Below are 24,049 nucleotides of genomic sequence, written 5' to 3' on the forward strand. Positions count from 1 at the left end.
ACCAGAAAAATATTTTCCAAAATTTCTAATATGGCCTAAGTCAATAGCTTAGTATGAAAAAGACAGATATGTGACCACTAGAATACATGATATTCATTCATTGATTTCACCACTACTCGAGTCAATTAAACCTCCCTGAGTGCTAGCTTTGTGTTCAGCAGTGAGAACACAAAATGATGTTTATCTTCAGTCTCATTGGGAGGAAATGGGCAACTATGCTACTAGTGATGCATGCTATACAGTCTATTTCTTTTGTTTTGTTTTTTGGGCCACACACTGAAGTGCTTGGGGCTTACTCCTGGCTCTGAGCTTAGGGATCACTCCAGGCAGACTCGGTGGAACATATATGGTGCTGGGGATCAAACTGGGTCATTCATGTGCAAGGTAAGTGCCTTACTCACCATATTCACCCTCCCTACCCTGCTCCACCACTTCCTGGATACTATATAATCTTGGATAGAAGCTCTTTACAATGGACCTTGGGAAGCTGCGGATGTCTTATGCCTTGTAAGTGGCATTGGGAGTTTAATGGAGATGGGAAAAGGCAGTGCCATTTTTAAAATTTATTTTTAATTTATATTTATTTATTTATTGAATCACTGTGACATAGACACAAAGATGTTCAGGATTAGTTTTTAGTCATACAGTGTTCCAACACCTATCCCTCAACCAGTGTACATTTCCCTGCATCAGTGTCCCCAGTTTCCCTATCATTACCACCCCACCTGCACCCCCCTCTGCCTCTATGGCAGGCAGTTCTCTCTGTCTTTCTCTGTATCTCTTCCTTTTGAGCATTGTGGTTTGCAATACAGATACTGAAAGGTTATCAGGAATATACCTTTACCTAATTTTAACACTCAGTTCTTGTTCAAATGATTATTTCCAGCGATTATTGTCATATTGTACCTTCTCTATCTTACCTACCCTCCATCTTCCAAACACATAGGGTTGATTCCAACCATTGAGAGGCTGCTAAAATCTCAGGGCTAGGATGAATGCAGAGGTTACTGGTGCCTGCTCAAGCAAATCAATGAATAAGGGGATGATAGTGATACAGTGATACAGTGAATATAGATTGAGATTAAGAATGAAACTAGGAAGCTGAAAAGATAGTACAAGGGTAAAGGGGCAGGTCTTGTTGTATACAGCTAACTCTGGCATTGCATGGTCCAGTGAGCATCTCTGGGTGTAGCTATGGAGGTCCCAGAGCATCATAGACGATTCCTGGATAATCCCCAGAACTGTAAGACCTGAGCATCATTGCCTCTTTGGACTTTCACATTGAACTGCTGACTCAGTTGACTGAGAATATCCAGGAGGGACCCTGAGGCCTCCTGAACCTTACTTGGGAGGACTCCTTTCCTTCCCATGCACACCAAAACAAAGAAACAAGCAAAACAAAACAAAATGAAGTCTGAAGTCAGGGAGGGGCCCAGACAAGACGGATCTCAAGTCACTTCTTCCACGACCACAGCAAATGTACACCAACATTTAGACTATTTTACACAGAAATTGACCTAAAACTCTGACAAAGCTTCTACAGCAAGGGACAACAGATGTACAGCTAGCTGAACTGAAGGCAGAGAGACATCCTCATTGTGGAAAAAACCTCATCAAAAGGTAGTAAACTGTTACTGAGAGGAGATTTCTAAGGCACAGAACGTTTTTTTACCTTGACAAGAAATTATAGGGTATCAACAGAGGTCAGAGTCACCGATATTAGTGGGAGCATTTTGGATCTCAATTTCCATTGTAAAAAACTCAGAAGTCAAGTTCTGGTGGAGATCTTTACCTACCTCTAGCAAATAGTTGAACTTTCTAGGGCCAAAGAGACAATTAACAAGATCCATGAATATTTTCTGGTCACGCATGTGGCTCAGTGGTAGAACACTTGCCTTGCATGTGTGTGACCCTGGTTTTGATTCTCATTTGGGTGCCTGGGAATGAGTTTGCTGCATGCAAGGCAAGCATCTTACCTATTGTGCTATCTCTCTGGCTCCCCCAATTTCAAGAAATAATAAAGAAAAAGAAAGAATAAAATTAAGTGTAGACTAAAGGATAAAAATAGGCTTTTAGGCTGAAGAGGAACCATTTCCACAACAAATGTCGCTCTCTCTAGAAACTTTGCTCACTCTCAATCCAGAAAATTTCTGTTGAAATCATTCCTGATTTTCTCTGTTACTTCCAGATCTTTATCCCAGATATGCTTTTGGCATTTACTTAGTTGCTCCAGTTTCTCAGTTAGGCTCTCTGCCCCAAATCAAGGGAGGTTGAGGAGCATATGCATTGGGACTAAACAATGATTTGGGTTAAAACTGGGAAGTGTGGCTCCCTTTGTAATGTATAGCCACACTGCACCTGCTTTTTTCCTTGGAACATACAGGGATGAGAAGTCTCATTCTTTATGCCTTCACCCATTCATAAATACTCAGGTGAACCTTCTGCTGTCAAGCACTGTCTTAAGCACAGGATGGCACTGATAACTCTGGAATGAAACTTGGCTCTCGAGATGAATTTTTCTGAGGCCTTTTGTATCAGTTCTTTGTTTAACCATAAAAGTCCAGTGGCAGTAATAGACAAGTACATCGCAGCCCCTTGCCAAGGCTACCTTGTAACAGCAGACCAAATATCCATGGCCAGGTATCTAAAGTTGAATTTATTGTCTCTCAATTTGGACTTCTTTGCACTTAGAATGTTTTCTGTCTCAGATAAGATTTCAATATTCAAATTACATTTTCCTTGTACAGCCAGGTTATTCAGATTTACCAGATGCTAGTCGAAAGAAAAATACTTTTCCTCCTTCTAATACTTGTAATGAAGTTTTCCCCCTTTAATAAGAATGGTACACCAGTCACAATGGTTAATAAAACAGAATGTGCAAGGGAGCCAACCTGGGTAGTTTTCTCTGCAGAACTCTCTATTAGTGACTTTCAGCAGGCGTTCTGAAAAGTTCACCTCTGAAAATTAGTGATTATTTTTTCTTTCCTTTCTTTTTAATTTTTTTTAATTGAATCACCGTGAGCAACACTTACAAAGCTTTCATGTTTGAGTTTCAGTCATACAATGATCAAACACTCATCCCTCCACCAGTGCACATTTTCCACAACCAATGTCTCCAATGTATGCCTCCCCCCAACCCCTCCCCCTGCCTCTATGGAAGACAGTTTCCCTCTTACTCTCTCTCTCTACTTATGGGCATTGTGGTTTGCAATACAGATACTGAGAGGCCATGATGTTTAGTCTTTTATCTACTTTTAGAACACATCTCCCATCCCGAGTGATACTTCAAATCATCATTGACTTAGTGATCCTTTCTCTATCCCAGCAGTCCTCTCCCCCAGCTCATAAGGCAAGCTTCCACCATGGAGCAATCTAACTGGTCCTGTATCTACCGTCCTTGGGTGTGAGTCTCATATTATGATATTTTATATTCCACAAATGAGTGAAATTATTCTACGTCTGTCCCTTTCTTCCTGACTCACTTCATTTAGCATGATACTCTCAATGACCATCCATTTATAAGCAAATTTCATGACTTCATCTTTCCTAACAGCAGCATAGTATTCCACTGTTTAGATGTATACCAAAGTTTCTTTATCCAGTTGTCTGTTTTCGGGCACTTGGGCTGTTTTCAGGTTCTGGCTATTGTGAACAGTGCTGCAATGAACATACAGGTGCAGATGTCATTTCTACTGTGCTTTTTGCAACTTTGGGATATATTCCCAAAAGAGGTATTGCTGGATCATAATGGAAGCTCAATTTCCAGTGTTTTAAGGAATAATCATATTGTTTTCCAAATAGGCTGGAACAGTTGACATTACCAACAACAACAATAGAGAGTCCCTTTTTCCCCATATCCATGCCAACACTGGTTGTTCTTGTTCTTTTTTTTTATTTGTGCTAGTCTCTGTGGTGTCTCATGATATCTAATTGTTTTGATTTGCATCTCCCTGGTATGTGGAACTATGTGGAACACTTTTTCATGTGCCTTTTGGCTATTTGTATTTATTTGTTGAGGAAGCTTCTGTTCATTTCTTCTCTCCATTTTTTGATGGAGTTGGAGGTTTTTTTCTTGTAAAATTCTACTAGTGTCTTGTATATCCTGGATATTAACCCTTTATCAGAAGGGCATTGGGTAAATATTTTTTCCCATTCAGTCAACTCTCTCTATATTTTGGTCACTGTTTCTATTGAGTTGCAGAAGTTTCTTAGTTTAATTTAGTCCCATTAGTTTATGTTTGTTTCCACTTTCTTGGTAAGTGGTGTTTTATCCTTAAAGTTGCCTTTAGCTTCAACGTCATGAAGGGTTCTGTCTAGATTTTCCTCTATGTACCTTATGGATTCAGGTCTTTTTAGTGAGTTCATTAATCCACTTTGATCTGACTTTTGTGTCTGGCATTTAGACAGAGGTCAGAGTTCATTTTTTGCAGGTAGCTGTCCAGTTTTCCAAGCACCACTTGTTGAAGAGACTTTCCGTGTTCCACTTCACATTTCTTGCTCCTTTGTCAAAGATTAAATGATTATATATTTGAGAGTCTGTGACAGAATATTCAACTCTGTTCCATTGGTCTTCAGGTCTTTTTCTAGTCCAATATCATGGTATTTTAATTACTACTGCTTTGCAGTACAGTTTGAAGTTCTGGAAGGTGATGCCACACATTTTCTTTTTCCCAAGAATTGCTTTAGCTGTTCGTTGGGATTTATTGTTCCATATGAGTTTCAGGAGTGTTCTATTTCTTTGAAAACTGTCATGGGTATCCTGATAGGGACTGCATTAAGTCTGTATAGTACTTTGGGGGAATATTGCCATTTTGACAACGTTAATCCTCCCTATCCATGAGCAGGGATGTGTCTCCATTTCTTGGTGTCCTCCTTTATTTCTTGAAGTAGTGTTTTGTAATTTTCCTTGTATAAGTCCATCACTTCTTTAGTTAAGCTGATTCCAAAGTACTTGATTTTCTGAAGCACAATTGTGAATGGGATTGTTTTTAAAATGTCTCTTTCTTCTCTTTTTCCCCCCATTTTTTATAATTTTATTTATTGAATCACCGTGAGAGCAGTTACAAAGCTTTCGGGTCTAAGTCTCAGTCATACAATGAAATACCTGTACCTTCACCAGTGCCCATTCTCCACCACCAAAAACCCCAGTATATCCCCATCCCCCACCCTCCCCCTACCTGTGGGGCAGATGATTTCCACATTACTCTCTCTCTCTCTCTCTCTACTTTGATCACATTCAGTATTTCGACACCAGACCCACCATTATTATTTGAGATTTTACCCCAACACTCAGATCTGCTGAAAAGGCAACAATAGACAATTTGTGTTCTTTTGCTGGTTATGAATAACATATGGTGTCGCGTGGCTGCAGTAGGGCCATGTGGTTTTGAAATTCCGAAATTTTAACACTTAAATCTGGAGGGATTTCTGCCAAAAGCCACTGGGTTTAGAGATCTGCTCCTGAGTCTCTGGGATCATGGCCATTGAGCAGCTTGATGAGGAGTCAGAGAGGCCGTTCATGGGCGATGACTTGGGGTCTCATTAGGGTGGGGAGGACAGGCCCGGCCCCCATCCCCATCCCGTGAGGCCCAACAAGTTTCATCACTGCGGGCCCAAGCCTGACTGTCCAATGGCCTCTGGAGGATGACAGCCACCAAGTCGCCAAGAGGGAGCAGGCGGAGGGACAACACCCTTTCCTCCATGGGGTGGCCCGGCGACAGTAACGTACTGTGGAGTCCAGATGCATTTCTGCCAAAAGCCACTGGGTTTTGAGATTTGTTTCTGAGTCTCTGGGATCATGGCCGTTAAGCAGCTTGATCAGGAGCCAGAGAGGCCATTTGTGGGCAATGACTTGGGGTCTCGTTGGGGTGGGGAGGACAAGCCCGGCTCCACCCTCATCCCGTGAGGCCCTGTGTGTCTCGTCACTGGGGGCCCAAATGTGACTATCCAGTAGCCTCAGATGGATGGCGGCCACTGGGCCGCCAGGGGGAACAGGCCAAGGCACGAAACCTATTCCCACCTGGGTTGGCCCAGCACCGGTAGCCTACTGCAGAGACCAGACGCATTTCTACCTAAAGCCACTGGGTTCTGAGATTCGTTTCTGAGTCTCTGGGATCATGTCCATTAAGCAGTTCAATCATGAACCAAAGAGGCCTTGCCTCCAATTATATAGCTGAGCCAGAGGTGGTTTGTGGGTGTGTCTCCCACATACCTAACTTTTGGCTGTTTACTTTCTTGGTAAACTTTGCCCCAAGTTTTTGGGGTCTGGCCAAAGGCACAGCAGCAATTTTGGGGTATCTGGAAGTCTGAAGGCGCCATGAGGCTGCTGATGCACTCGCCTCACTCTTTCTTCTCTTTCATTATTCGTATATAGAAAAGTCATGGCCTTTTGGGTATGGTTTTGTAGCCTGCCACTTTATTATATAAACCTATTGTTTCTAGGAGTATTTTTTTGTAAAGTCTTTGGGACTTTCTAGGTGTAGTATAATGTCATCTGCAAATAGAGATAGCTTGGCTTCTTCCTGTTTTTTTTTTTTAATTTGTATTAGTGAAACACCATGAGGTACAGTTATAGATTTACACATTTTTGTTCCTCGATTTCAGTTATACAATGATTGAGTACCCATCCCTCCACCAGTACCCATTCTCCACCACCACTAATCACAGTATCCTTCACACCTCCCCATCCCCCCATCCCACCCCACCCCTGCGGCAGGACATACCCTTTTGTTTTCTCTCTCCTTTTGGGTACTGTGGTTTGCAAAAGAGGCATTGAGTGGCAATTATGTTTGGTCTAACGTCTACTTTCAGCATGCATCTCTCATCCTAGGAGGATCCTCCCAGCACTCTTTACTTGGTGCTCCCTTCTCTATCTGAGCTGACTTTTCCCCTAGCATGTACAGCTGGCCTCCAAGCCATGGAGTGAACCTCCTGGTACTTATCTCTGCTATTCTTGGATATTAGTCTCCTATTTTGTTACTTTATATTCCCCAGATAAATGCAATCTTTCTATCTCTGTCCCTCTCTTTCTGACTCATTTCACTTAGCATGATACTATCCATGTAGTACCACTTGTATGTAAATTTCATGACTTCATCTTTTCTAACAGCTGCTTGGTACTCCTTTGTGTAGATGTCTCTGTCTCTGTATGTCTCTGTCCTTCCGTTGTTCATCGATTTGCTCAAGCGGGCCCAGTAACGTCTCCATTGTGAGACTTCTTGTTACTGTGTTTGGCATATTGAACCAAACTTTATTTAACCAGTCATCTGTTCTCGGGCACTTGGATTTTTTCCAGATTTTTGGCCCCTTCCTTTCCCATCTGTAGCACTGTCCTCCTGTTGTTCATCAATTTGATCAAGTGGGCACCAGTAACATCTCACAACAAACTATGAGACTTGTTGTTACTGTTTTTGGCACATTGAATACATCACAGGTAGCTTGCCAGGCTTTGCTGTGTGGGCGAGATACTCTTGGGAGCTTGCCAAGCTCTCTGACAGGGGTGGAGGAATCGAACATGGGTCGGCTGTGTGCAAGGCAAACGCCCTAACCACTGTACTACCACTCCAGCCCTTCCCATCTGTATGCCCTTGAAATATTTTTATTGCTAACTGCTATAGCAAAAGCTTACAGTACTATATTGAATAGACATGGCGAGAGTGGGAAACTTTGTCTTGTAACTGATTAGAGGGAAGGCTTTTAGTTTCTCCCCATTGGGAATAACACTTGCTTTGGGCTTGTGGCAGATGGATTTGACTATACTGAGGAAAACTTAAATTCCCATTTTGTTGAGAATTTTCATCATAAACAGTTGCTCCATCTTATCAAATGCTTCCTCTGCATATATTTATATGATCATATGCTTTTTATCTTTTCTTTTATTGATATTATAGATTATGTTGATTGACTTGCAAATGTTAAACTATCCTTGCATCTCTGGGATGAATCCTACTTGGTCATGGTGTATGATCTTTTCGATGAGTCATTGGATTCTGTTTGCTAGATCTTTGCGTCTGTGTCCATCAGGGATCACTTGATCACTTGATACCCTGTTACTCATTGATTTGCTTGGGCGGGTGCCAGTAACATCTCCATTTGTCCCTGTCGCATGCTAGTGTAGCCCAATGGCATCTGCTCACTTCAGGAAAATGAAGAGCCTCAAACCATTTGTTCAGGGTCTTGATGAAGAAATCTGATCATCTCGTAGGTGGGTGGCCACATGTTCTTTTGACGTTCCATAGAATCCAGTCGGTAGCAGCTCTAGTCCAGTGGTTGTCTTCAAATTGTCCAGCCCATCTGAATTTTAATGCCTTAGCAAATGAGACAGTGTCCCTGATTCTCGATTGCCAACAGAGGTTGGAACTCTGGATTCCTTCTCTCACTTGACTGAAGCATGGTACTCTAAGCATAACTCTTTCGATTCTTCTTTGGGAGACCTGAATAGTGTTCTCATCCTGTTTTTGTAGGGCAAGGTCTCTGAGGCGTATGTTAGTGCAGGAAGAATGGTGGAGTCGAGGAGATGTGCCTGGAGCTGTAGGTTTTTTGTCCTCTTAGCTATTTCTTTGGTGCTCTTGAAGGCATTCCACGCTGCTTTTTTCCACCTGCGCAGCTCAGGTGCCAGGTTGTTCTTCATGTTGAGTTGTCGACCTAGGTACACATAACTGCTGCATTAGAAGATGTTCATTCCATTGAGAGCAAATGGAACGCCAGAAACTAGTCCGTTTTTCATAAACATTGTCTTTGTGAGATTCGGTTGCAGTTCAATCTTTCCACACTCACGGTCGAAGTCGACCAACATTTGTGCCACTTGGCTAATGTTTGGTGTTATTAGAATGATGTCATCAGCGAAGCAGAGATGGTGTAGTTGCTGACCGTCTATCTTCACTCCCATTCCTTCCCATTTCAGTTGTCCTATGATGTTCTTGAGGGTGGCACTGAAGAGTTTCGATAAAATGGTGTTGCTCTGCCGAACCACTCTCTTGGGGTTGATCATCTCATGGATGATCACTTCCTTGTAGAATGGAGAGATCCTGGTGGTGAATCTGTAATACAGCTTACAGAGGATCCTGATGTACTGAGTTTGAACACCCTGTTAGGCTAGGGCTTCAATGACTGCTTCAGTCTCAACAGAATCAAAGGTCTTCTTTAAATCATTGAACTTTAGACAGAGTAGCATCTTCAATTCCTGAGAAATCTTAATGAGCTTGGTCACCGTGTGAATATAGTCAGTCAGGTTGAATCCTTTTTGGAACCCAGCTTGCTCTCATGGTTGTTCTTCATCTAGTGTTCTGCCAATCTTATTCATGATGACTTGAGTGAACAGTTTGTAGACAACAGAAAAAAGGCAGATGGGGCGATAGTTGCCAATGTCACAGATGTCTCACTTCTTGTACAGTAGAATGGTTCTGCTGGTTTTCCATAGAAATGGAACCTTGCATTCAGACAGGTAGTGTGTGAAGAGCCGATATCCTTCATCAGGGATATTGGTGTGTAATTCTCTCTCTGCAGTATCTTTGTCTGCTTTTGGTATCAGGGTGATATTTGCTTCATAAAAACTGAAGTGTTTCTGATTCTTCAATTTCCTGGAAAAATTTGAAAAGAATTGGGAGTGTGTCTTCTTTACAGATTTGGAAGTATTCACTAGTGAATCCATTTGAGTCAGGACTTTTGTTTTGAGGGAGACATTTTATTACCATTTCAATTTCCTACATGGTGATAGGCCTCTTCAGTCTCCAGGTTCTCTTGGTGCAGCCTCGGGAGGCTATAGGAATCCAGGAATTTATTTATTTCCTCGAGATTTTCTTGTTTTATGGCATGATGTTTCTCAAAGTAATCTCTGATGATCCTTTGAATTTCTGTATTTTCTGTTGTGATGTCTCCCTTTTCATTTATAATTCTGTTTATTAGGGTTTTCTCTCTCCCTTTCTTTTTTTGAGTCTTGCTAACAGTCTATAGATCTTGCTTGTTTTCTCAAAAAACCAGCTCTTGGTTTCATTGATCTTTTGTATTGTTTTTTGGGTTTCCAGGTCATTAATTTATGTCTGAGTTTTATTATTTCCTTCCTCCTGCCTGGATTGGGCTCCTTTTGTTGGTCATTTTCCAAGATCTTAAGCTGTAAGATTAATTTACTTGCGTGGATTCACTCTTCCTTCCTGACACATGCTTATAGAGCTATAAACTTTCCTCTTAATACCGTTTTTGCTGTATCGCATAAGTTCTAGTAACTCGTGTCTTCCTTCTCATTTGTTTCGAGGAATCTTGATTTCCTCTTGATTTCCTTTATAAACCACTGATTGTTCAGTTGTGAGGTATTTAATTTCCAGGTGTTTGATTTGATTTTCTGTTTGTGTTTGTGATTCACTTGTATTTTTTGTGCATTGTAGTCTGAGAAGATCGTTGATACAGTCTCTACCTTTTTCATTTTTTGGAGGTATGTTTTTTGGTCCAGCATGTGGTCTGTCTTGGAGAATGACCCATGAACACTTGAGAAAAGTGTGTATTCAGCTTTTTGAAGATGAAATGTCCTATATATATATATATATATATATATATATGTATACATCAACTGAACCTATTTCTTCCATTTCTTTCCTCAGATAAAGTTTTCCTTGCTGAACTTGAGTCTGGTTGATCTACCTAAAGGTGATAAAGCAGTGTTGAAATCTCCCACTAGTATTATGTTGCTATCAGTGACTTTCTTCAGGTCTATAAATAGTTTTTTTAAAAATATTTTGTATATGCACTCATTTTTTAAAATTATTTATTTATTTATTTATTTTAGTTCCAGAAGGCAGAATCTAAACGATGGACATGGGAGTCTCCCGGTGGACGATTCCACAACGAAATAGACCACATCATATTCAATCGACGGTTTTGCCTGACTGATGTCGCTGTTGTCCCAAAATTTCGAACGGGATCGGACCACCGTCTCCTTCGTGCTAAATTATACTTCACAGAGCGGGGAGAAAGGGCTGCAAAGTTCAAAAAGAGAACTCCCAGAATGACCACCAACTGGGAACTCTTTGGTACTATTGCGGCAACATGGGAAGATGCCATTGTTGACAACATTGACGAGGAATACGATCGACTGGTTCAGCACCTCCATGAATGTGCAAGGAATGCCAAGAGAGAGATAGCCACAAAAAGTCGCCTATCTTCGAAAACTCTTGAGCTAATTCGCCAGCGTGGTTTGGTGCATGCCTCAGGCAACCGCAAACTAACGTCCGAGCTTGCAAAGCAGTGCAGAGATGCGATCAAGGAAGACCTCAAAGAGAGAAGAGCAGAAGTACTGGTAGATGCGGCAGAAGCCGGGAAAAGTATTCGTAACGCCCGCCTGTCCTTCGCCAACTATAAGACCAAGATGACTGCCCTCCGACGTCCTGATGGATCCATCACATCCTCCAGAACGGCAATGGAGAAGATTATCCATGACTTCTACTCAAATCTCTTCGATAGCCATGTCCACTTGCCGACATACCAAATTCCACAGGATGGGTATGTCGTTCCTAACGTTCTCCCTTCCGAAATCCGACACGCCATTTCGTTGGTAAAGAAGCAAACAGCACCCGGCCCAGACAAGGTCAGACCTGAACACCTGAAGAACCTGCCATCAGTACTCATCAATACACTGGCTCGGCTCTTCACTCGCTACCTGTCTGAATGCAAGGTTCCGTCCCAATGGAAAACCAGCAGGACCGTACTACTGTTCAAGAAGGGAGACATCCATGACATTGGCAACTATCGCCCGATCTGATCTGCCTATTGTCTGTCATCTACAAGCTGTTCACTCGAGTCATCCTGAATAGGATTGGCAGAACACTAGATGAAGGACAACCATGCGAGCAAGCAGGTTTCCGCAAAGGATTCAGCACCATCGACCATATCCACACGGTAACCAAGCTCATTGAGGTTTCTCGGGAGTTCAAGATGCCGCTCTGCTTAACGTTCATTGATTTAAAGAAGGCCTTTGATTCTGTTGAGACGGAAGCGGTCATTGAAGCCCTAGCCAATCAGGGCATTCAAGCCCAATACATCAGGATCCTCCGTGAGCTGTATTGCGGATTCACTACCAGGATCTCACCATTCTACAAAGAAGTGATCGTTGATGTCAAGAGAGGGGTGCGGCAGGGTGATACCATTTCACCGAAACTCTTCAGTGCCACCCTCGAGAACATCATGCGACGACTGGAATGGGAAGGAATGGGAGTGAAGATAGATGGTCGGCAACTACACCACCTCCGCTTTGCTGTTTACATTGTTTTAATAACACCAAACATCAGCCAAGCGGCACAAATGCTGGCCGACTTTGACCGTGAGTGTGGAAAGGTAGGACTACAGCTGAATCTTACAAAGACAATGTTTATGAGAAACAGCTTTGTTCCTGACGCCCCATTCGCTCTCAATGGAACGACCATCTCCGAATGCAACAGCTATGTGTACCTAGGTCGAGAGGTCAACATGACAAATGACCTGGCACCTGAGCTGCGCAGGAGGAAGAGAGCGGCTTGGAACACCTTCAAGAACGTCGAAGAAATAGCTAAGAGGACGAAGAACCTCCGGCTCCGGGCACATCTCTTTGATTCCACTGTTCTTCCTGCATTAACATATGCCTCAGAGACCTGGGCCCTACGCAAACAAGATGAGAACGCCATTCAGGTCTCCCAAAGAAGAATAGAAAGAGCTATGCTTGGAATATCACGTTTCACTCAAATGAGAGAACGAATCCGGAGTTCTGACATCCGTCGACGATCAAGGATCAGGGACGCTGTCTCATATGCCAAGGTGTCGAAAATCAGATGGGCTGGTCACGTAATGAGATTTAAAGACGACTGTTGGACTAGAGCTGTTACTGATTGGATTCCACGGGATGTCAAGAGACCGCGTGGCCGCCCACCTACCAGATGGTCAGACTTCTTTGTCAAGATCATGAACGATCGATTTGAGGCCCTCCATGTTCCCGGAGCGAAGAGATGCCATTGGGCTACACTAGCACGCGACAGGGACAAATGGAGACGTTACTGGCGCCCGCTCGAGCAAATCGACGACTAACGGGAAGTTAAGTGATTAAGTGATTAAGTGATGAGGTTCAGTTGTAGACTTACAAATTTTTGTGCTTGGGTTTCAATTATACAATGATCAAATGCCCATCCCTCCACCAGTGCTCATTTCCCACCACCATGGATCCCAGTATCCCTCCCACCCCCCATCCCCCCATCCCACCCTGCCTCTGTGGCAGGGCATTCTCTTTTGTTCTCTCTTCTTGGGTGTTGTGGCTTGCAAAAGAGTATGCACTCATTTTTAGGTGCATATACATTTAGGAGTGCAAGTTCTTCCTGATGTACAGATTCCTTGCTCAATAAGAAATGACCTTCATTTTCTATTGTGATCTTTTTCAGTCTTACATCAAATGTTGTCTGATACTAGAATGGCCATCCTAGCTTTTTTTATGAATCACCGTGAGGTACAGTTACAGACTTAAAAACTTTTGTGCTTACATTTCAATCATACAATGATCGAGTACCCAACCCTCCACCAGTGACCATTCATAACCACCAATATTCCCAGTATCTCTCCCACCACCCTCATTCCATCCCACCCTTCTACTCTGACTCCTGCCTCTTTGGCAGGCACATTCCCTTTTACTGTCTCTCTCCTTTTGGGTATTGTGGTTTGCAATACAGGTAGTAAGTGGCCATCACGTTCAGTCTATAGTCTATTTTCAGCACACATCTCCCATCCCGAGTGGGGCCTCCAAGAATTCTTTACTTGATGGTCCCTTTTCTATCTGAGCTTCCTTTTCCCCCAGCATGTGAGCCAGCTTACAAGCTGTGCAGCAATCATCCTGGTTCTTATCTCTACTATCCTTGGGTGTTAGTCTCCTATTCTGTTACTTTATATTCCACAAATGAATGCAGTCCTTCTATGTCTGTCCCTCTCTTTCTGACTCATTTCACTTAGCATGATATTCTTCATGTTTTTCCACTTATATGCAAATTTATGACTTCATCTTTTCTAATAGCTGCATAGTATTCCATTGTGTAGATGTACTAAAGTTTCTTTAATTAGCCATCTGTTCTTGGGCACTCAGTTTTTTTCCAGATTTTGGCTATTGTAAACAGTGCTGCAATGAACGTACAAGTGCAGATGTCATTTCTACTATACTTTTTTTGCATCTCTGGTATATATTCCCAGAAGTGGTATTGCTGTGTCAAATGGGAACTCAATTTCTAATTTTTTGAGAAATGTCCATATTGTTTTCCAAAAGGCTGAACCAGTTGGCATTTCCACAAGCAGTGAAGGAGAGTTCCTTCCTCCCCACGTCCACTCTAACACTGGTTGCTTTTTTTCCCCCAGTTAAATTTATTTATTGAATCACAGTGAGAAAAATTACAAAGCTTTCAGGTTTAAGTCCCACTCATACAATGATCAAACACCAATCTCTTCACCATTAATTATTTTTCACCACCAAGAACCCCAATATACCCCCCTCCCACCCCTCCTGATGCCTGTGAGTCAGATGATTTCTACTTAACAGTCTCTCTACTTTGATTACATTCATTATTTCGACAAAAGATGCACCATTATTGTTTGGAATTTCCCCTCAACAATCAGAACTGCTGAAAAGGCATTGTGAAATAATTTGTTTTCTATTGCTGGTTATGAAAACCATATGATGTCGCCCAGCCGCTATCATGGCCACATGATTTTGGATTTCTGATATTTTACTAATTAAGCCTGGAGGGATTTTTGCCAAGAGCCAGATAATTACGAGATTGGTTTGTGGGCCTTTGGTGCCATGGCTGTGCCAGAGAGCCGCTCGTGGGGGGCAACTTGTGGCCTTGGTGGGGCGTGAAGAATGTGCTGGTTCTGCTCCCAATCCCATGAGGCTGCAGTTGCCCATCACCGCTGGCTCATACCTGGCTGTCCAATAAGGTCTGAGGTGGCAGCCACCATGCTGCTGGGGGTGGGGAGGGAGGGGGAGGAGGAAGAGACAGACGAGAGAGACACACTTTCCCACCCGGGGGAGCATGGCCCTGTAGTTTAATGCAGTCTATTCACATTTCTGCCGCAAGCTACTGGGCTCTGGATTAGGTCCATGTGCCTCCAGTGCCATGGCCATGCTGGAGAGCCGCTTGTGGGGGGCAACTCGTGGCCTTATAGGGCATGAAGGATGTGTCAGTTCCGCCCCCCTTTCGTTTTTTGTTTGTGTGCCAGTCTCTGTCCACCTCAACTTTTTTGAGGGAGTTGTTTGCCTGTAGAATTGTTTCTAGCCTTTGACTTTGAATCTGCTTGCTGTGACTATTCAGATGTGTCTCTTTGAGAATGTTGGGTTCAATTTTCTGACCTATTCTTCCACTGTGTGTTTTATTTGGTGTGTTAAGTCCTTTGATGTTGAGAGAGATTATTGTTATGGGGTTTTGTCCCATTTTTATGCCGAAGTTTGATGTATTTGAGGGGCTTGTCTTATCTAAAAGTAGCATGTTTAGTTGTTCTTTTATACCATGGTTTTGAGTCTAAGAAGTTCCTGAATTTTGCTTGTCTGTGAAACCATGTGTTGTTCCTTCTGATGTGAATGAAAGTCCAGCAAGGTAAAGTATTTTTGGTGAAGCATTTATTTCATTGAGTTTTTTTACTATATCCCACTACTGTCTTCAGGCCCTGAGGGTTACATCAGATAAGCTGGCTGTAAATGTTAAGGATGCTCCTTTGTAGGCATTTTTTTTCTTTGTTCTTGCTGCTTTCAGAATTTTGTCCTGTCTACGATTTTGTCATTCTGATAAGGATGTGTCTCGGAGTTTTTTCGTTTGGATTTCTTCTAGCTGGTACTCTTCAGGCCTCCTGAATCTGCTTGCATGTACTCTTCAGCTCTGGAAATGTCTTAGCAATGATGTCTTTGACAGTTTCTTCTTCATCAGGGTTTCTTTCCTGTCCCTCTGGGACTCCAGTGATTCTTATATTATTTCTCTTGGCTTCATCCCGATTTTCTCTTGACATCTGTTGATTCATGTTGAGGCTCTTTTCCACTTAATGCTCTTGTCTGGAGATTCTCTGCACCTCATTGTGAAGCTCACTGATTCTGTCCTCAGCAGCTATTACTCTTCTACTGGGGCCTTCTACTGAGTTTTTCAATTCAACTACAGGTTTTTCAGATATGTCATTTCTGTTGTAATTTTGCATTTGCCACATTTCTGTTCTCAAATCTTCTTGTATTTTATTGGTGGTGCGTTCCATTGTTTCTTTCAGTTCCCTATGCATCCTCAGCAGCTCCCTTCTGAATTCCTTGTCAGAGAGTTTGTCTAGCACACCACTACTGTTTGGGTTTTTGGGTTAGTTTCTTCACTAATTAAGTTTGGGGGGCTTCTGTGCTGCTTTACCATTGTGACCTGTGTGGTTAGGATTTTTTTGAAAGCAATCGTTTATTAACTGACCAGATTATAAAAATATGATAGATACCTCAGTTCATCCATCTAATCAGCGGTTGATCTGGTCTTTTCTGTTGCCAGCATCTCCACCTTCTACAAAATGGGTGTTCTTTTTCTTCATCCCACCCCCAGGGAGAAGATAATTTGAAGGGTCAGAGGAAGTTGTTTGCCTCTTTGAAGCGCTTTCCAACAGTATAGATCTCATGAATCAGATCCTCCATGAAGACGATGCTGTATTTACCCAGAGTTCGCACGATCAGTGCATTGTCCCTTAGGGCAATTCGCTTCTTGTGAATTTTGCCATAACCACACTTGTAGATCAATTCATTTTCTGACTTCAGGTTTGGGTACCCCAAATGCAACATAGGGTTCCACGATCCCCAGCATGTTAATCGAAGCCTTGTTGAGTTTAACAAAGCTACCGTTGAAGGTCTGGTGAAGGCAGAGAAGCTGTAGCACCTTTAGGACCTTGGGGCTCACACTATTGATACCTCTGATTCTGATGACAAAGGCCAATTTGGGTTCTACAGGGACATAAAAGTTGTCAGCTTCTAGGGGTTGATATCAAGGATATACAAAGTACTGGTTGAACTCCACAGGAAGAAAACATCCAACCCCATCAAAAAATGGGGCAATGAAATGAACAGAAACTTTCTCAAAGAAGAAATCCGAATGGCAAAAAAGCACATGAGAAAATGCTCTACATCATTAATCATCAGAGAGATGCAGATCAAAACCACAATGAGATACCATCTCACACCTCAGAGACTGGCCCACATTCAAAAGAACAAAAGCAACCGATGCTGGTGCGGATGTGGCGAGAAAGGGACACTCCTTCACTGTTGGTGGGAATGCCGACTAGTTCAGCCCTTTTGGAAAACAGTATGGACGTTTCTCAAAAAATTAGAAATTGAGCTCCCATTTGACCCAGCGATACCACTCCTGGGAATATACCCCAGAGAGGCAAAAATGTGTAGTCGAAGTGACATCTGCATTTGTTTGTTCATTGCAGCACTCTTTACAATAGCCAGAAACTGGAAGAAACCTGAGTGCCCAAGAACAGATGACTGGTTAAAGAAACTTTGGTACATCTACACAATGGAGTACTATGTAGCTGTTAGAAAAGATGAAGTCATGAAATTTACATACAAGTGGTACAATATGGAAAGTATCATGCTAAGCGAAATGAGTCAGAAAGAGAGGGATAGACATAGAAAGATTGCATTCATCTGGGGGATATAAAGCAACAAAATATGAGATTAATACCCAAGAATAGCTGAGATCAACACCAGGAGGATTACTCCATAGCTTAGAGGCCAGCCGGGTATTCTAGGGGAAAGGGCAGTTCAGATAGAGAAGGGAGCACCAAATAAAGGGTGTTTGGAGGATCCTCCCAGGAGGGAAAATGCATGTTGAAAGTAGACTATGGACTGAACATGTTTGCCACTCAATGCCTCTTTTGCAGACCACAACACCCAAAAGGAGAGAGAGAACAAAGGGGAATGCCCTGCCACAGAGGCAGGGTGGGAGGGGGGGTGGGGGGATATTATCCATGGTGGTGGAAAATGAGCACTGGTGGAGGGATGGGTATTTGATCATTGTATGACCGAAACCCAAGCACAAAGATTTGTAAATCTACAACTGTACCTCATGGTGCTTCACTAATAGGTAAAGGTAAGGTAAAGGCCCTTCTGTTGATCGTCGATTTGCTCGAGCGGGCCCAGTAACGTCTCCATTGGAGACTTTGTTGTTACTGTGTCTGGCATATCGAATACTCTCGGTAGCTTGCTGGGCTCTCCGAGAGGGGTGGAGGAATCAAACTCGGGACGGCCATGTTGGCCACTTGTAAGGTGAACGCCCTACCCGCTGTGCTATAGAAATCATACCAAGTATCTTTGCTGACCACAATACCATGTTTGTATAAATTAACTTAAAGAGAAAGCAAGAAAAACTCTAAATTTTTGAAACTGAACACATACTGTAAAGAACTAGAATCAGGGAACGAGGTAAAGGAAGAAATAAAAGTCATAACAATATTCGATGAAATGAATTAGAGTGAAGATACAAATTATTGGAACCTATGAGATACAGAAAATATGAAATACATAGGGAGACATACAGGCTTACATAAAGAAAGAAGAAATAGCTCCACTCAAAATTATGGCTGGAGGAACCGGTCAGAATGGGAGATGTGTGCTGAAAGTAGATAATGGACCAAACATGATAACCTCTCAGTATCTGCATTGTAAACCATAAAGTCCAAAAATAGAGAGTATTGCAAATATTGTGCCATAGAGGTAGGGGGAGGGTGGGGAAGGGGATGTATCCTGGGAATGTTGGTGGTGGGAAATGTGCACTGGTGGAGGGATGGGTGTTCGATCATTGTGTGATTGTAACCCAAACATGAAAACTTGTAACTATCTCACTGTGATTCAATAAAATTTAAAAAAGAAAGTGTAAAAAAAAAGTTGTCAGCTTTTCTCCCCATCCTAGCCATGCGAATCTCTGTCCTGTACATCTGCCTATATTCCTTGTGATAATGCTTAGCTTTTTTGTAGATTAGTTTCCACCTCGCCTTTTGAAGCATCTTTTGAGCAAACTTCTTTCGCAGGTGCTTGATCTTGAGCTCTGCAAAATTTTTTCGATTTTTCTTTAGGGTTTCTGGCACATCAGGAAGCTTCTTTTCCTTCTCTCTGGCAGCCGCTGCTGCGGGCTTAGCAGAGACCTTCTTTTTCTTCTCTTTTGCGCCCTCCATGGTTCCAGTCGGAAAAGAGGGCGGTCAGGATTTTTATGCTCATTGTTACTGTTGTGCTTTTGGTGTAATATTAATTGAGGTGGGGCTAATGAATTATTGGCTTAATGTGTTTTTAGTGATTGGACTGCCCTGGAGAAGGTTCCACCTAAGAGGTGAATTTATGGTTCTTATAGGATATGGAGGGGGAGAATAACATGCGGCCGCAGCTCTGGATGCCACCACCACTGGGTCTGTACCTGGACTGGGAGAGATTGAGTCCTTGAAAGTTGGGTTTTTGTGGCGGCGGCCCACCTGGGTTCCAGTCTCTCAGAAGTCTCGTGCTTATTTTCATTCCAGCGGGTGGTGACATTTAATTTTAGTCAACATAATTCAAATTTTTGGGGGCCCTGTCCTCACTCTGCTTGCACTCAGAACAGGAGTAAAGAAAGACTAATCCTTTTCTCCAGTTGCAGTCTGAAGGGATTGATCTCTAGTTAGAAACATTCCAGGCAAGTAGCTAGTTGTGATCTGTGAACAATGGGCTAATATTCTCTGTGCAGCCCAGTTGCTATGCCATATGGTATGCTTTTTTTCTTTTCTCTGTCTCGACTGAAAATACCCTAGGAACTGTCCGAAATTGGCTTCACTTTATTCCACAGAAAATGTTTGTCTGGGGGAATGCAGATTGTATAGCCTCAAAGAAGAGATGGAGGAAAACACAGATTTAGTAAGGTATGTGCTTTCTCTTGTTCATTTAACCATTATTCACAATAGCCAGGATTTGGAGACAACTTAAGACTCACTGAGAAATTGCTGGACAAAGAAGATGTAAGATTGAGCACAAGAGGTACAACTCAGCTGAGAGAGATCATGCCTTGCAGGTTTGAGCCTCTGAGATTTATCTCTAGAGCCTTATGGCATGAGCACCATCAGGAATGGTCTTTAGTGGCTTCCAAAAACCAATAGGTGTTCACTACAACAATAAAAAGAAGCAAAAAAAAAAAAAGAAAAGAATAAGTGGCACAGGCACACAATGGAGTATTACTCAGTTATAAGAAAAAAGATGAAATTATTTCAGTTATAACAACATAGATGGACCTAGAGGACATTGTTTTAGTGAAGTAAGTCAGATGGAAAAAGACAAATACCATATGATCCCACTCATGTGTGGTATGTAAAGCATTCAAATAAACATATGAGTTAAATAAAACAAAAAATTATTTTCCTCCTCATCTCAGGTTTTACTTCTGGCTCTTTTCTTTGGAGTTATTACTGGTGGTGGTTGGGGGGACATATGTGGTGCCAAGGATCAAACTGGCATCAGCCATGAGCAGTGTTGTGTCTACCTCTGTATTATCTCCCCAGCTCCCTATTTATTCATTTTTAATGACCTAATCTTTCATTCTTATTGGACATTTCAGTAAAGGAATAGATATTCAAGGTAAAAACAAGGAGGAGGTACAAAGTAGGAAGAAAGGCTAGTGCGAAATTCACAGTTATTTGAAAATCAAATGAGCATTCTTCTCATATTCAAGAGAATATTCTACGCATATTTAATGTGTAGAATATCTTTCTTAGGAAAAGTTATGAGCAGATTACAATCTATAAGTTTTAGGAATATATAAGCTTTGATCCAGTGATTTTTAGAAACAAAATTATTCAGGCTATGGAATCCTTTCAAGTCATTGTTTACTCATTCAAGTTCAAGAAAGAACTGACCCTTTAGTGGTGGTTGACATTGGCTGACTGAGGTCCAGAAATGTGCTATAAGGTCAAGATGAGTTTTGGACAGGGACTGACTTCAGCAATGTGACAGTTGAAGATATGCGCATACAGCTAGTGTCTCAGTTTCTCTGGAGGTCTGGTAAGCACAGACCTCTCTGTTCTATGCTTCTTACACATATGCTCAAAGAAGCACCAAGTTAGATGGCTCTTCTCCACTACTTTATAAATGGTTGGTGGAGAAGGAAACCACTTCTAGAAGTGTTTAGGATGCTGTTATAGCCCCATCCAAATAATAGGCTACCTTGTTACCTCTATTTCCTTGGCAACTAGACATCAGTCATGCATGGCTTTTTTTTGGTGTGTGTGTGTGTGTGTGTGCATGTGCATGCTCTGGGTTTGAATTCAGTGCCTATTTATCTTCAATTTGCTTCTTTTAAAATATTAATTGAGGTAGTTCCTGTCTAGAATCACCTTTTAACTCTCTCTCACCTGCATTTTCTTAGTGCATAAAAATTTGTTCCGCATAAGGAATTTTTCAGATTCTGAATTTCACAGTACTTTAGTTTTTCATGTCCTGGACAGCTGTTCTCCTCAAAAGCAGTGAACAAAAACTCCCAGATGATACAAAGCAATTCTAAGAAAAAAGAAGATGGGAAGTATTGCATTCCAGGACTGCAATCTTTTCTACAAAGCTATAGTAATTAAAACTGCATGCTACTGGAATAAAAGCAGACTCTCAGATCAATGGAATCGGATGGAAAGCCTAGAGATAAACCCTTAGATGTATAAGCTGTTAATTTACGACAAATGGGCTAGATGTATGAAGTGGAGTGAGAAGAGCCTCTTCAATAAATGATTCTGGGAAAAATGAAGAATCTCATGCACAAAATGAAGCTAGAGCCCTTCCTCAAACCATACACAAAGGCTAATTCAAAGTGGATTAAAGACCTTGCTACCAAACCTCTCTTTTATAAGATACATTGAGAAAATTATAGACAGGATTTTCTAAGATCTTAAACCCCAGAAGAGAAAATAAAAACAGAAGGAAAAGAGAGACTATGTCAAACTAAAAAGTTTTGCACTGCAAAAGAAATAAGGTCTATCATGAAAAAAAAAAAGAAAACCCCCACTGATTGGGAGAAAATACTTGCACATCCGACAAAGGACTAATGAAATATACAAAATATTTTCAAAGCTCATCACCAACAAGCATAAAATAACGGACAAGAATAAAATAATGGAAAACCTCAACAAAAAATGGGGAGAGATGAATAGATACTTCCTCAAAGGTGACATAAATGTGGCCAGAGACATGGAAAACAATTCATCATTTCTGATCAAAATGACCATGAGGTATTAAGTTAACACTAATATAATAGAGTATTTAAAAATCCAGAAACAGTAAGAGCTGACTGGGATATGACAAAAAAGAAACTCTTGTCTACTATTGGTGGAAGAGTTCCTTGGTTCAGATACTCTGGTCTTTTGAACACCATAAGGAGTGATCCCTGAGCATTGCTGGTATAACCCACTAAAGAATAAACAAAAAAAATTTATCCACCTAAAAGGTATCCACTAAAAACAGGTGGATGGCTGGGAGTGGGAGATAGTGGGAAATGAAAGGAAGCCCTCTGGCTAGGAGTCTCTCTTTGCCTGCACACCTATATTCAGTGCCAGCGGGAGGGCAACGATTCTCACTCTCATGCAAATGGCATGAGACCAAGGAAGGTCAAGTGAATGGGAGCCACTAGGATACAGTGAACCAGTAACAGATTTAAAAATAGTAATGCCCAGCAAGAGGAGGCTGGTTAGAGTTACAGCTGCAGATTCCAAACTAGGGTTCTGTGTACTGGTCTGAGAATGGTGTAGGGACAAGACCATGTGCACTGGAGACAAGCGGTGCAGGGTCAAGACCAGGATGCCATAATCTGGACCCAGTAATGGGCGCAGGACAAGTGGAACCATATATGAGTAAAAGTCAAAGGACAGAACTGAAAATTGGGAAAGGACCCAGAACCATCTACTTAAACTATATATTAAGTATTTGTAGAGAATGAACTAGATGATGTTCCCATCAATAGTGAGTGAGGTTTCCTTCTCCCTTACATTCCTGAAGCACTGCTAGTTTCTTGTCATTTTGATGCATGTCATTCTCAGTGAATGAGGTAATATCCCATTGTTTTGATTTGCATGTCTCTGATAATGAGCAATGAAGAGCACTTTTTCATATGCCCCTTGGCCATATATATGTCTGCTTTGAGGAAGTGTTATTCAGTTCTACTCCATTTTTGATGATTTTTTAATGGTTGCTGTTACATTTTTGTTAGTGCCTTATAAATGTTGAATATTAGATGTGTGATAAACAAATATCTTTTCATTTTTTTAAAAAATAAAGCATGCTGAAAGTAGACTATAGACCAAACATGACTGCCACCCATTGCCTCTTTTTCAAACCACAACACCCAATAGGAGAGAGAAAACAAAAGGAATGCCCTGCCACAGAGGCAGGATGGGATGGGGGGAATGCGGGGGTGGGAGGGATACTGGGATCCTTGGTGGTGGGAAATGGGCACTGGTGGAGGGATGGGTATTTGATCATTGTATAATTGAAACCCAAGCACAAACATTTGTAAGTCTACAACTGTACCTCATGGTGTCTCACTAATAAAAATTTAAAAAAAATGTTTCTTTCCCTTAAATTGGGCAAAAATATGGAGGCATATGGATGGGAAGAAATATGTAAGATAATCTTACAGAGATATCAGAAGAATAATAAATAATTTAAATGACAAAAAAGTAAAATAGTCTTATTTAAAGAAATTTATTTTATTTATTAGTTTTTCCAAAAATGTGAGGGGAGGGAAAGAGAGAGAGAGACCGTGAGAAAGAGACAGAGAGAGAGAGAGAGAGAGAGAGAGAGAGAGAAGAGAGAGAACTCCAGGTTCTTCAGAGGGAAAAAAGCTAAGAATGCACATCTCTTGACTTTTTCACCAGTTTCAAATGCTGGTCAATCTCCAGAGTGAAGAATGAACCCTGCATGCCTTTACAAAGTTGGTTTTATATACTTCAAACTGCTTTGGCCATGGAATTCTCTATGTATAGAAAAGTTAATCTGGATTTTGACATGGGGAAAAAGACTTGAACGCTTTCTAGTGCTTTCTTTCTTTCTTTC

General features: G+C 41.7%; 1 pseudogene; it reads right to left on the reverse strand.

Moving 5' to 3' along the window:
- Window positions 1-16,467: 16,467 nt before the first annotated feature.
- Window positions 16,468-19,173, reverse strand: LOC130035951 (60S ribosomal protein L7-like; annotated as a pseudogene).
- Between the last annotated feature and the right edge of the window lie 4,876 nt (window positions 19,174-24,049).

The sequence above is a fragment of the Sorex fumeus genome, unplaced genomic scaffold (assembly GCF_029834395.1).
Source record: "Sorex fumeus unplaced genomic scaffold, SorFum_2.1 ptg000006l, whole genome shotgun sequence".
NCBI lineage: Eukaryota > Metazoa > Chordata > Mammalia > Eulipotyphla > Soricidae > Sorex > Sorex fumeus.